The sequence below is a fragment of the Aquarana catesbeiana genome, linkage group LG13 (genome assembly GCF_042186555.1).
Source record: "Aquarana catesbeiana isolate 2022-GZ linkage group LG13, ASM4218655v1, whole genome shotgun sequence".
In the NCBI taxonomy this organism is placed as follows: domain Eukaryota; kingdom Metazoa; phylum Chordata; class Amphibia; order Anura; family Ranidae; genus Aquarana; species Aquarana catesbeiana.
The window spans coordinates 81,634,006-81,648,013 of NC_133336.1; the positions used below are offsets into that span (position 1 = coordinate 81,634,006).

At 39.8% G+C, this 14,008-nt stretch overlaps 1 protein-coding gene across 2 annotated transcripts in view; it reads right to left on the reverse strand.

The window, feature by feature from the left end:
- The window catches only part of RGS6 (regulator of G protein signaling 6), a 905,069-nt gene that overhangs the window by 496,039 nt on the left and 395,022 nt on the right, over positions 1-14,008 (reverse strand). The window lies entirely within an intron of this gene.

The following is a 14,008-nucleotide window of genomic DNA, read 5'->3' on the forward strand; positions in this document are numbered from 1 at the left end:
CAAAACAAGTTACTCCATTTTGAAACCCTCTGTTTTTATTGTCTACTTTTTTCAAGAGTTTAATGACAGTAGATTAGAAAGTCCATATGTGAATAAAGGTACTCGAAATAATGGCAGTTGCCCAATCCAACTATTTTTAACAGATCATGCAAAAGTCTAACTTTTTTGTGGCATCTGCAATCATCAGTTTGGGGGAAACTACATAGCAGGATAAGTATGTGTGCTGTGCCTCCCTCCTGCATAAGTAAACAGTATTCCTTCAACCCGATTCCTGTTCCCGCCTGGAGCTTTGCTAAAGGAGATGGCAGATCGTGCTATGGCCATTTTTTTTCTTGAAAATTCTTTATATTTAAATGTTCAACATAGTATAAGTATGACATGTGTCCAGTAACAACACAAAAAAGAAAAAAAGAAAAACACAAAACATAAGTGAGTCATACATCAGCACAAGTGGACAGCATGGCCCAACAGATAATAAGGATCTATGTCAGGGTAAGAGTCCACAACAGTTTCACATAAAGAATTAGTATTTTCCCATAACAATATCGTATGTAAGTCTATGGCCAATTTTACATTGATATGATGACATAACTATATTGACACAGCATACCATTCTATTGTGTAAGTAAAGCTATTCTCAGTAAAAAGGAAAAAAAAACCACATGGCTATACTTTCTTGTTCAATATTTTCTTGTTTAATATTTTTAGTAACAGGTAAATTTGTTGGGGTTTATAGTGTACAGTGTAAAAGCAGTGAAGATTTACAGTATACATACAATAAAGGTGATGCATATGTTACATCATACTACTGTATAGTGTTATAATAGTGTACATTGGCAATTCATCATTGCAGATATTTGCTTTCTGAAAAAAAAATGGAAAACAGGATGAAAGTTGACTAGAGAGTGGGAATGGGTTTCAGTAGAAAAGGTGGAGGAGATATGGAGGGATGGGTGAAGATGTGGCTATATTTTCATTCACTTTTTCTTTTGAAGTTCCAGATGTGTAAGACTTAGCAGATCGCAGAAAAAAGTACATCCTAATGATCAAATATGAACGATGTCTATACAGTGGGGCTCACAAGCTGCAGGGATCCCTGCCTATGCAGAAAATTTGTTTAGGCCCCTTTCCAATACCCTCACTGTTGCCCATCATACACCCACATCTTCTGCTCTTTACACATAGGCTCTTCTGTGTCAAGGCAGCAGCATTGCTTTGTTGGGAAATAAATAAATGTATGCATGTGCAGAGGGACAGAGAGGGATGAGGATTGTTGGAGTTCTGTAGTCCAGCAGGCTGGGTTGACAACAGTGATTGTAGTAGAAGGACCATTCTGTCATCAAAAACAGTAAGTTTGGGTACACTGGGCTTGTGATAGATCAACAAGTATTTTTTTTGTACTTGCAGTGTTTTTAAAGAAATGTAACATTGAAAAATATGCCTGTACTACAGAGATGAGCTAAATATGTTTTATGATTTTCAATTTGCACTGACATGCTGTACATTTTAAGGTCTGTGTGTGTCTACAAATAATTAAGGTATCAGAAAGCATTATATATAACAAACTAGTACCACATACTTGCTGGAACCTGTGTTATATACTGCAGTAGGACCCTAAAATCTATAGTTCTCAGCCAAGAATACACATTTTAAATGTCTTAAAGTGGATGTAAACCCGATTCATGAAATTTGACCTAGACATATATCTGTAATGTTTATTTATCTCCAAAGTCCTTCTGCTGTCTTGTTCCTCTGTTATCAGCATGATAACTTCTGACAAGTTCTCCGACACAGAAGAAAAAAACAGCCTGAAATTTGTGTCAAGGTGGGTGCTATAAATAGATTAGCAGAGAGTTTGTCTTGCCGCAGCACAGCTCAGAAAGTATCTTTGTTCCTCTGCCTATGTGGAGTGAGGGTGTGTGCCTTTCCTCCAATTAGCTGTCACACAGTATATGTCAAGAATCCACTCCTACTGCTAAACGAGGAAGTAAAAATTTGACCAAGATGTAAGAATTCTAAAAAATATAGTAAGCTGAAGACAGCAAATGTACATGTAAAACTTATGTAAGGAGATTTGTTTCATCTCTGTGTATCATCTGAGGCTGTTCACTTCACTGGGTATATGTGAGCGTCATCCACTTTTAAGACCATGGTAGTGTTTTGGTTTTTTTTTATTAAATCTAAGCTCTATACAAGATAAATAAAACATACCCAGATATTTATTTATAAATGTTTCAGGTTACATCTGTGGTATAGCTTTTCTTTATAGCATGCTTATTAATATTAATCAAATGTTATCTTTAAAGATTTCTGAATGGCGCTTGATACCATCCTATCTTATAGAGACATTTATTTGAAAATGTTGGATTGCTTGGCCTGGGTTCAGTCTGATGTTATTAGTGTTTTTCTTTTACCCTCTTAGCTTTTATTTGTAAAGTATTACTGTATTCATAAATGCTGTACAAAGGGGTTACAGGCAGAATGTCTAACCATAAATGAAAAAGTCCAAGTCTCCGGTCATGTCATCAGGTAGCTACACTATACAGTACATATACACTTACACATGTGCTTGCCCACACACTGGCACACATAGTGTAAAGTGGATATGTTAGCTTTAAGTCCTCATGCACACGGACGTTTTTACAGCTGCTTTTTTGAGCTTTTTTTGCAGCTTAAAAAGGCCTGTCTATGTTAGTTTATGGCTTCATGCCCACCTAGGCGTTTTTGAGCTGCAAGTGGCATAGGCGTTTTTAAGCTGTAAAAAAAACCCAGGACCAGTGGGTTCTGAGAGACGTTTTTCAGCTGTAAAAACGCTCTAACGCTGAAAAACGCTCAAAAACGCTCAAAAACGTCATTCACCAACGTTTTTTAGCGTTTTTGATCCATTGAAAAAAAAAAAAAAAAAAAAAAAAATTTGAAAAAAAAAGACGCTCAAAAACGCTAACGCGGAAAAACGCTCAAAAACGCTATTACAAAAACGCTGAAAAAAGCTGAAAAAAGCTGAAAAAAGTCACTGCTAAAATACTGGCGTTTTCATAACGTTATTTTAGCAGCCTGTGTGCATGAGGGCTTACAGTGTAGCTCTCAGGTTCATTTAATTAGGCAGTGATTAGGCCATGCAAAGAACAACAATATTTAATGCTTACTATAGGTAATCTGGGTTATTGCACTTTTTCTTATTAATACCCCATTGAACCTTCAGCCTAAATAAGCTGCATACATTAAAGTTGCATCATTCAACATATACGGTTCATTTTCTTTATAATGCAGCCACAGCATGAATATTTCTTGCTCTGACTCTGACAGGCTTTTTGTTTTTTACAAGAAAGGACAGGCTTTTTGTTTTGATTCTCTTGGAATGCAAAATGTTCTGTGAGTGAAAAAGGCAGATGAGTGACAGGATCCCCCTCCTCCGAATGTTTGTTATGAAGTGGAGGAGGTGGTGAAAGAGGGGGCATTGTCTATGGTTACCATTCTTCACAATTTCCTATATACAGTATATATACTATTTTTTGGGGTCTGTCACTGGGATAGAGGTGTTCCTGGGAGCCAGGCACCGTAGTGCAATGTAGTGTGCAGGCTCCAAATCAATTGTCAATCCAAAATAGCACCTGCACACAGCAATTATTACTCGATGATATCAGGGATGACTAGGAAACAGAAGGTGTATTCTGAACATAGGGGACACCATGCACAACCTGTGAGTTACTTGCTCCTGACCTGATCACTAAACTCTGTTTGTTACTTAATCCTGATCCCTGAACTGTGCGTGTTACTTAACCCTGATTGTAAAGGCAAAATGTCTATTTTTAAAAAAATTACAAACTTGTTATACTTACCAGCTATGTACAATGGCCTTTTCTCGGGTCCCCCCGTTCCTGGCTTCTTCCCCCCTGCCAAGTGGCCCCATAGCAAGCTGCTTGTTATGGGGGCACTTGCTCGATCCCAAGCTAGTTGTGTGTTGCCATTGACACACAGAGAATGGCTCAGCCCCTCCCCCGCTATTTCCTCACTGGCTCTGACTGACAGTATCAGGAGCCAATGACTCCCACTGCTGCGCCTCTGTCCAACGAGGAGAGAGAGCCAAGAGAGATGCTGCTCTCTTGCACATCCTGGATCAAGATTAGGCTCAGGTAATTATTTACGGGGGCTGTGGTGGAGCTGCATGCAGAAGGTTTTTTTTTACCCCAATGCATAGAATACATTAGGGTTAAAAAACTTCTAAAACCACTTTAATCCTGACTTCTGAACTTTCTGTGTTACTTAGGAGATTTGGCCAGGGAGAGGATTAAGTCCTGAGGGAAGGACTTTGGGGGGGGATTTGTTCTGGGGGTGAGGATTGTGCTAGGTAGGGGGGATTTGTGGAGGAGAGAATTTGAGCTGTGGGGGAATTGAGTAGAATATTTGTGGTGGCATTTGGAGGTGAGAGAACTTGTGCTGGGGGGAATGGTTTGCGGAGTGAGAGGATTTGTGCTGGGGGGGTGAATTTGGAATTTGGGTTGGGGATGGGAGGGGGGTGGCAGTACTAGGAGGGGAGATTTGTCCTAGTGGTGGGGTTTGGCAAGGACAAGATTAGGGCTAGAAGGGGGGATTTAGGGGGAGAGGATTTGTGTTAGAGGATAGATTTTAGGCGGGGGGGGGGGATCTGTGCTAGGAATAGAATGTGGGGGGGATTGTGTTCCTGACTCCTGTACTGTGTGTATCATGTGCTACTAAACTTGGCACTGACCACATCACTGTGTGGTAAGCTTGCCAGACACTGAACAAAATTAAGACAGTTCAGCAGAGACTGCCTCAGTTTCGATTGGCATGTGGTTGACCTTGTCAGGCAGAAGTCAGTTGTTTGATCGACTGCTGTTGAAAGAACATGTTGGAGAAGTCCTCATTGATCAGCAGCTGCAGCCAATCAGTTACAGTTACTGATCAGTGTATTCTGACAGTGTCTATTGCCGCTGTCAGAATACAATGTCCCAATGGCGAGATTCCTCAATCCACCTAATTTGTGTAGATGGAGGAATCTGCTGCTGGCTGAACAAATTAAAAAAATAACCATGTATGAACTTTATAACAAGCTCCTTCACTATATAAACTATATTGTACATTACATACTTCTAACTAAGGTCTTTAATTTTGTAACGGTTGATGGTTGCTATGCAGTTCCTGACTATTCCTGCCCACATGATGCCATATGATGTCATGGCCTTGAAGTGGCGATGTCTGGATAATGCCTGCAGCTACTTTTCAGCCAGCAATTCCCTTCAGTGTAAAATCCATCCTATCGTCTGATTCACCGCTGGATTGCTGTTACAGGCAGCAGGAGGAGACGTCCCCCTCCCTCAGCACATCTGCGCATCTCTGGGCTTTACTGTGTGATTTGAGAGCCCGAGATCTAATCCAGTGGCAGCGCAGGGTTACCACAGAGCTGGCCAGGAACCATACTATGATCCTGGGAGGCCGGAAGCAACGCCATGACGTCACTTCTGGCAGATGTAAACACTACCATTTTTTTTTTTTTACTAGAAAGCAGAGATCGATGTTTTTTGTTTTTTTTTATCTAATGTTTTCCAGAGTAGAGGATATTATAGGATTATAGACCCCAGATGTCTCCATAAAGAGGACCTGTCATGTCTTCTTTCTATCACAAGGGATGTTTACATTTCTTGTGATAGGAATAAAAGTGATAACAAATTTTTTAAAGGGACAGTGTAAAAAAAGAAATAAAAAATAAAAAAAATTGAAAGCGCCCCCATCCCCTCATGTTTGTACGCAGAAGCCAACACATATGAAGGTCGTACCTTTTTAAATTAATTTTAATTAAAAAAGATTGCTATGACTGACAATATGCAGATCAAAGTTTTTCCCTTTTAATCTATACATTAAAGCAGAACTAAACCCGTTGTTTTTAACCGTTTACCAAACAGTTACATTCAGGCATGCTGTTGTCACATTTCTCAATGTCCTTTTATCTGTTGCCAACCATACTTTGTAAGACCTCAAACTGCTTTATGAAACAAGGGTCACATGTGCAGCACCATGTCAACTTGAGATTTAAATAGAGGCTAATATGGTGACATCTTTGGATGTAAAGAAAAGGTGGGTATAGTTCCTCTTAAAGTGGAGTTCCAGGGAAACCCTAATTAGTGTTAAAAATGTTCCCTCCCCCTCCTAACACTTATGCTAACTAACCTGTGTAAGGAAGATGTATTTACTTACCTATTTTCACAGTGTGTCAGCCAGCACAGTTGCAGGGGAGAAGAGGGAGCGCTGACAACAGATAAGCCATTGGAACCTATGGGTGACGTTGCGCTCCTAGGCATTACCAGTTGTTCTTGGAGCACTCTCTCCTCTCCCCTGCAGCCAGCCTGCTTGACACATGGGAGATCACAGGAGTGGCTTGAAAATAGATAAGTATGGAGATCTTTCTTTAACAGGTTAGTCAGAATATGTGTTAAGAGGGGGAAAGGGACAGTTTGAAGAGTAGATAGATTCTGGACAAAATTCAAATTTAATGAAACAGTGTACCATGTAACACTAAGGATGTTACTGAACATCATATATATATAGTTACATACTTACATAGTAGGTGAGGTTGAAAAAAGACAGAAGTCCATCAAGTCCAACCAACCTGTGTGATTATATGTCAGTATTACCTTGTATATCCCTGTATGTTGTGGTCATTCAGGTGTTTATCTAATAGTTTCTTGAAACTATCGATGCCCCCCGCTGAGACCACCGCCTGTGAAAGGGAATTCCACATCCTATTTCTATGTGAAGCTTCTGCAAACTGTTCAAAAGTTGTTCCGAAACTTTGTTTTTCATAGAGGAACAGGTAATGCAGCATACACCTAAGGTTATTTTTTAATTTGTTTTTTAGGCTGTGAGTCATATGCCTAAAGTCTTCATATGGTTATGATACTCAATATGCAATAAGACAATAAAATACATGAAAGAAATGACAGATGTCAAACAAAAAGCAATACTAGTAACATTACACTCTAATTAATCTGATGGTGATTTAACAGGAAAGTCCAGATCCAAGCAACATTGACTATAATAACAAACAACAAATCCTAGTTGAGAAAAATTTAAATTGGCAGCAAAGAGTCAACAAATCTTTAATAAATATATATGAAAGCACATCATTTAAATGTGAAACTTTTTGGAATCTATGATTCTACACTGAGCTCTTTACATGAATCAGTGGTCATTAGGCAAATGAAAATGGTTTATCAACGCTAAATGCATAAGTCCTAAATAGCAGCTGAATGGTTCTTAGTATAAGATAAGGAACTAAGGCATATGCAAGCTCTTGAGGCTCTCATTCTTGTCCTGGCTTCTCTGCCTAGTGAATCACTGATCTACAACAAATATGCAGGAATGGAGTACAGCCTTTTGTGACCTCTCCATCTTCATTCTTAAACTGGCCAAAGATGGGTAGAATTTCTAATAAAAATTTTTAGGAAAGGAATGTTCTAAGAAAGTTTGTTTATTCAAGGTGGGTTAACTGGACTTAATTCAGCTAGGTTCCTATGTAATTTTCCATGCTTTTGAAGAGCTGAGTGTGGGTAATTCACATATTGGATTATATTTCATTGAAATGATGTAAGAGGGTTAGCTGGGTAGAGTCAAAAATTTCAACAACTCCCCATTTTAAAACGTTGTTGTATTGCTAGTAAGACCTAGAACACATAACGTATTTTTTATGTACATATATCACTATTTTATAATGTGCAGGGAAGGAAGAAATAGTTGGAAATAAAAATAAATAATAATAAAATAGTTGCCTTTTAAAATAAATTTCACCACTTACAGATGTCGCTTATGGGAAATGAAGGACTCAAAGATCCCAGCTTTATACAGGAATTCATAATTTATCATATTGTGTACAGTTCATTTGAAATTAGACTTGGAATAGAGAAAACATCCTTTCCTGTGCATGTAAAGGGGGTATGGAGAACAAATGTAGCTACCCCAGAACACAAAGTCCGATAATAGTAGAAAAAAGCTTGCATTTGAGAGATGAAACAAAGGAAGGGAAAGATAGAAAGGTACACACTCCTTATGCCCTGTACACACGACCGGTTTTGCCATCGGAATAAACTCTGAAGGTTTTTCCGACGGAGTTCCGATGGAATTCCGCTCAAGCTGTCTTGCATACACACAGTCACAGCAAATTCCGACCGTCCAGAACACGGTGACATACAACACGTATGACGGGACTAGAAAACAGAAGTTCAATAGCCAGTAGCCAATAGCTATCGTCTCGTACTTGCTTCAGAGCATGCGTCGTTTTTGGTGCGTCGGAACAGCATACAGACGAGCGTTTTTTCCGATAGTAATTTGTTCCGTCCAAAAAATATAGAACATCTTCTCTATCTAAGTCCGTCTGAATTTTCGACGGAAAAAGTCCAAGGGTGCATACAGACGGTCTATGATGAAAAGCTCCCATCGGACTCTTTCTGTCGGAAATTCCGCTTGTGTGTACGCGGCATTAGATTTAAACATATTGCTTTTGTTTAATTTCATAAAAATTTGAGTTTAGTGTTGCTTTCAGTTTTAAAAAATACAAGGAATTCCTAGTGTTTTTTTCACTAGCCCTGTAAATATGAAAATAAATCATATGAAGAGTCTTTTTCAAAGCAATTGTTTTTCAAATTAAGATACGGTTCTCACTGTTCTTTCCCATAGTCACAAAGCCATACTCCATTTAGTGTGGAAAAAATCAATAATATCAGTAACTCTCTTAATTTCCTAACATCAATAACATGGATGCATTCTTTTTAATTATAAATTATATCTAAAGAATTCACTTTTAAAATGTAGTTACTGTAATCTAAATTCTCCCATGCAAAAATGTAATACCAAACTACAACAGGATTGTTCAGATATATTACTGATGCTTCTTCAATCATGATTATCGTAATTGCTCAATTAACTCTAATAACATATAGCTCCATAATCTTAAAAATACAATATCTCTCTATTTATACCAGTACTGTCTACACTATGTCAATAACGAATATGCATGCATGTTATATAGTTTCATTTAAACCTCAGTATTCTCTGGGTATTATAATTAAATTAATACTTTAAATAAAGCATCAAAAGTTTGAGTAGAATGGCAACATTTACATAATTTGCTAATAATGCTTTGTGGAATTGTGTACCTCTGATATGCTATGATCCAAGAAAATTTTGCCCCGAGCATTGAACATCCTCTAAGCTGGACATCCCACAATCCCATTCCAAGTACGATAACAACAGCCCAAGCAACCTTTAGCCTAGGTTCACACTACTGCGATGCGATGTACTGCAAATTTGATACATTTTTTTGTCCTGTGTGAGGTGTGAATTTGCCTTGCGTTTTGAGGTAGACAGCTGCAAATTTACTGCGATTTTACCGCAAATTTCAGCAGGCAGACAGTGAACAATTTAGAGATGTGAACTGTGTGCTGCGAGTTTACTGAAAGTTCAGTTGAAGCCTATGAAGATAAGATTCGCACTGCACCATAGGAATTTGCATCGCACCCGCAGTCAACACGCAGTGAGCAAGGTTCTTCTGCAGGAGGAGAGGTTCCCAGCCAGAAAGGCTACCAGCCCTTCCTGGTCGTCCTCCTGAGGGTTCTACCTATTTCATCAAGGTCCCAGCTGTGTTTACCTGGGGGGCCTATCCAGCTACAAGTCCTTTGGGAGCCAGAAGAGGGGTGCCACTGAGGATCTGATATTTACAGCGCAGTCTGCCTGCTTGAGTCTAAGGGAGAAACCCAAGCCCTGGGGATACTGTAAGTACAGACCTAAGGGAGAAGGATCTCAGTGACTGTTACTGCTGTTAACCCCTTGTTACTGTCAGAAACCGTGAATCAGACTGAGACAGAAGTACCGTTAAATCACACTTGTTTAATAATAAAAGTAAATAGAACAAACGTAGTCAAAACATAGCCAAAGTTCGGTAACCGGAGCGGATAGTAAGACAAGCCAGAAAGTCAGAGATCAGCGTAGTGGAACAGCAAGCAGGATCTGGAACCAGAAGGAATGTCAGTCAAGCAAGTCTTTAACAGTAACGCAGAAGATCTGTCTCTGTGATGTTGACCAAGGTGAAGCCAGAGATCATCTGGGCTGGACAGATTAAGTAGGCAGGACTGACGAGCAGGATATCATCTACAGGTGAGTAACTGTGGAGAGAGATGGGAGCTGGCAATTAACAGACAGCTGAGAAGCCAGCTCAGAGGAAGGAAGGGCTGAGCCCAGCCCTGACAGTTACACTGAATTTAAGGCTTGTTTGGCCTGGAACATTGCTAATGTTGTACCAGTGCTGCCCACTTCATGTGACATTGCTGGGGGTCTGTGTTAAGAAGCTGCTGCCAAGGGAAGAGTGTCCTCACATTCCTGTTTGGTGTTCTGGAGTATATTACAGCTCCCTAAACCCCATCCAAGTTAATCTGCAATAAACTTTTTTATTTTTAAAAGGCAGCCCTAATGCCCCGTACACACGGTCGGATTCTCTGACGGAAAATGTGTGATAGGACCTTGTTGTCGGAAATTTCGACCGTGTGTAGGCTCCATCACACATTTTCCATCGGATTTTCCGACCCACAAAGTTTGAGAGCAGGATATAAAATTTTCCGACAACAATATCCACTGTCGGAAATTCCGATCATGTGTACACAAATCCGATGGACAAAGTGCCACGCATGCTCAGAATAAATAAAGGGATGAAAGCTATTGGCCACTGCCCCGTTTATAGTCCCGAGGTACGTGTTTTACGTCACCACGTTTAGAATGATCGGATTTTCCGACAACTTTGTGTGACCGTGTGTATGCAAGACAAGTTTGAGCCAACATCCGTCGGAAAAAATCCTAGGATTTTGTTGTCGGAATGTCCGAACAAAGTCTGACCGTGTGTACGGGGCATTAGACTGTTATTTGGCTACAGGAGTGAAAATTGCTGTATGCCTGGCTGTTGTTGCACTAGTGGGAACCTGGGTAGCTCTAAATAAGATTTTAGCACACATGCCACTACAAAAGTTTTAAAGATATACAAAATTGTGTGGCCTATAAGGCTGTTAAGGATGACAACCTTCACTTTTCCCTTGTGAAGGAGCTGCAAAAATATGCACATATCCCTTGGCCATTTATTTTCCTGCAGCTTTCCTTTCGTAGGCTGATTTTCTAAAGTAATTGAGAATCTTCACTCCAAAAAAGTAATATTTACTTTAATTATTAATTTATGCGTACAGGCACAACACAGAGTTCCAGCCAGACTTCCAGGAAGTAAAGTGAGATGGATTAACCTGCCCTTAGTGAAAATGGTCTCTGTAAGACTGGATAGAAACAAAAAGTACAAATCCTTTGGCAGGTAAACTTTTCACATGTATTTCATCTGTGTACTTAGCTGTTTGCCTGAAGTTCAGTTTTAAGTAAAAACATGAATGCACATATAAGGGTATCATGAATAAAGCCCTGGCGGAGGGAGGGTGCTGTATAAGATACTCTCTAGATGGTACCTGCTGCCAGAATACCTCTTGAAAATGTACCAAAGGGCCTCCTTTCTGTGTTTTTGGAGATGTGGTCAACCTGGTACGATGTTTGACACACGGTGGACCTGTACCAAGGTGCGCCGGTTTTCAGATAAGAGTTAATTCCCTAATCTATTCTGCAACAATGTTGAATATAGTTAAAAACACCAAAGTGGCTCTTCTTAATGAGTCTGTTGCCAACGCTCCCAAACATATTCAGACTTTAATCCACTCCATGTTTCTTGCGGCAAAAATTGGTTTTGAAGGATAAAACTGCTAAGTTTGATCATGTTTGGGATCCTTGGATTAAGTATCTCCAACTTCGACCTGACTGAGGACTGTGGGCAGAGGAGGCGGGCATTCTTTTCCCCCTTTCTTGTTCGTTTTCCATTCCTTGTCTCTTCTTCCCCTTTCTACTTCCTCCCCCCTTTCTTTTTTTCCTTTTCAGTCCTCTTCTTCTATTTGCACTTCGTTTTCAATTAGTTATTTTGATAACACTCTTTGTAGATCACTTTGTATACCCACGACCCATGCCCGCTAGTCAGTGGGTGGTGGGGAAGTACAGGTTCCCATATTAGGTAGGATTTTTGTATGCTTTTATAATATTTTTTTATCTTTATGTCGAACTTATATTTTATATGGCAACCATTTGTGTTGAAGATGACTGGTATACCACTTGGATCCTTTTTATATTTTTATTGCTATGTTCCACCTCTGTTGTAGGCCTTATCCTTTGATGTCATTCTTTGCCTACAATTTGTGTCCTTTTTGGAAAGACCTTTCAATAAACATATTGAATCAGAAAAACATGAATGCAGGATGATTATTCAAGAACAACATCATGCAATAATACAACATAAAACAGCACAAATTCAAATGCCATTGGTAGTATTTATATGAGATTTAATTGCTGATCGATGAAGCTTACCTCCTAGCGTGTGATGCCCAACACAACCCCCTGATTCCTTGCTATTTACCTGCACCCTCACAATCGAGCCACTACAACTGCTTCCAGCTTCCCAGTGCAGCAAGCCTCTCTCATGGTCCAGTTCCTCGATACCCAACACCAACCCTCCTCCAAGATTGCCAGTATCTATTGAGTGACCTGGGGTAGCCAGCAGCTAAGCCCAAACTCCAGTGAAGAGATCCCTGGCAGAACACCAACTCCCTCTTATGCCGCGTACACACGGTCGGACTTTTCGTCTACAAAAGTCCAACGGACGCTGACGGACTAAAGCTGGCTGGTAATCCGATCGTGTGTGGGCTTCTCCGGACTTTCAACGGACTTTTTTAGCCTAAAATCCGACGGACTTTAGATTTGAAGCATGCTTCAAATCTTTACGTCGTAAGTACGACGGACCCCGAAGTCCGCTCGTCTGTATGCTAGTCCGACGGACAAAAAAACGACGCATGCTCATAAGCAAAAACTAAACGGAAGCACTCGGTCTAGTAAAACTAGTGTTCGTATTGTAGGTAGCACATTCATCACGCTGCAAAATCTGTGATCGTTCAATGCAGCGCATTTTATTTCTTCTTTACGAAGGCTCTAAAGAACGAAGGTGTTTTGCTGTTCATAATCAGAGTTCTCCCAAACTGATTTCTGGATTCTTTTTCTCTTTGATCTCATGAATGATATAGTATGCCTTTTTAAAACAATGTTTCCATACTAATAATACTTTTTCCCCTTTTTTTTTTTTTTTTTTTTTTTTTTTTTTAGGTTTGTAAAGTTAACACAAAGAACCCATTATTATTTTTTTTTTTTATAGTGTTTATTTTTTAGTTTTTAGATAAAGTTAACCCAAAGCACCGTTTTTGGTTACGTAATTTTTTTGATTTTCAAGACTTACCACTTGAACATTATTAACATTAGTAATGTATTTTTGGTGTGTTTTTTTTCAAACTCAATGAGATTGTTGCCCCTTGTTAATTTAACATTGTGTGTAAAATCAATGATTTCAAAGAAAACACATAAAGTCTTTTGCTAAACTCAAAAAATATCCATTTATTCATGGTCAAAATAAAATAAAGAGGAAGTCAACGCTGGAAAAAGTCGGTGTACCAGAAAATTGGGATCTTGAGGAGTCCATATAAGAGGGAGCACAATCTGGTCCAAGAATCCCAGAGATCAACAGCACCAGCAGATGATCTAGATGTCCCCAGACTGTGGTCCTACAACAGCCTGCGTCTTCTGTCAGACCAGACTGAACCCAGGTCATCATTTTCTTCTCTTCCCTGCAGCCTTTCCTCCACGCTGCCCTGCAGCCTTCCCTGTAGCCTTCTTTTGAGGCTGTGGCTCTGGTGTTTCAGTTGTGGCAGGAGGAGGAGGAGGAGGAGGAGGAGGAGGAGGAGGAGGAGGGGGGGCTGCCTCATGTAGTTGGGTGTTTTGTGTTAGCGTGCCCTGCAGCCCCTTATGGATTGTTTCCCCAAATAGGCGCTCACAAATGAGGCGCTGCTCCCAATCCATCTGAAGAAGCCTGCTGGCTAAGTAGCAG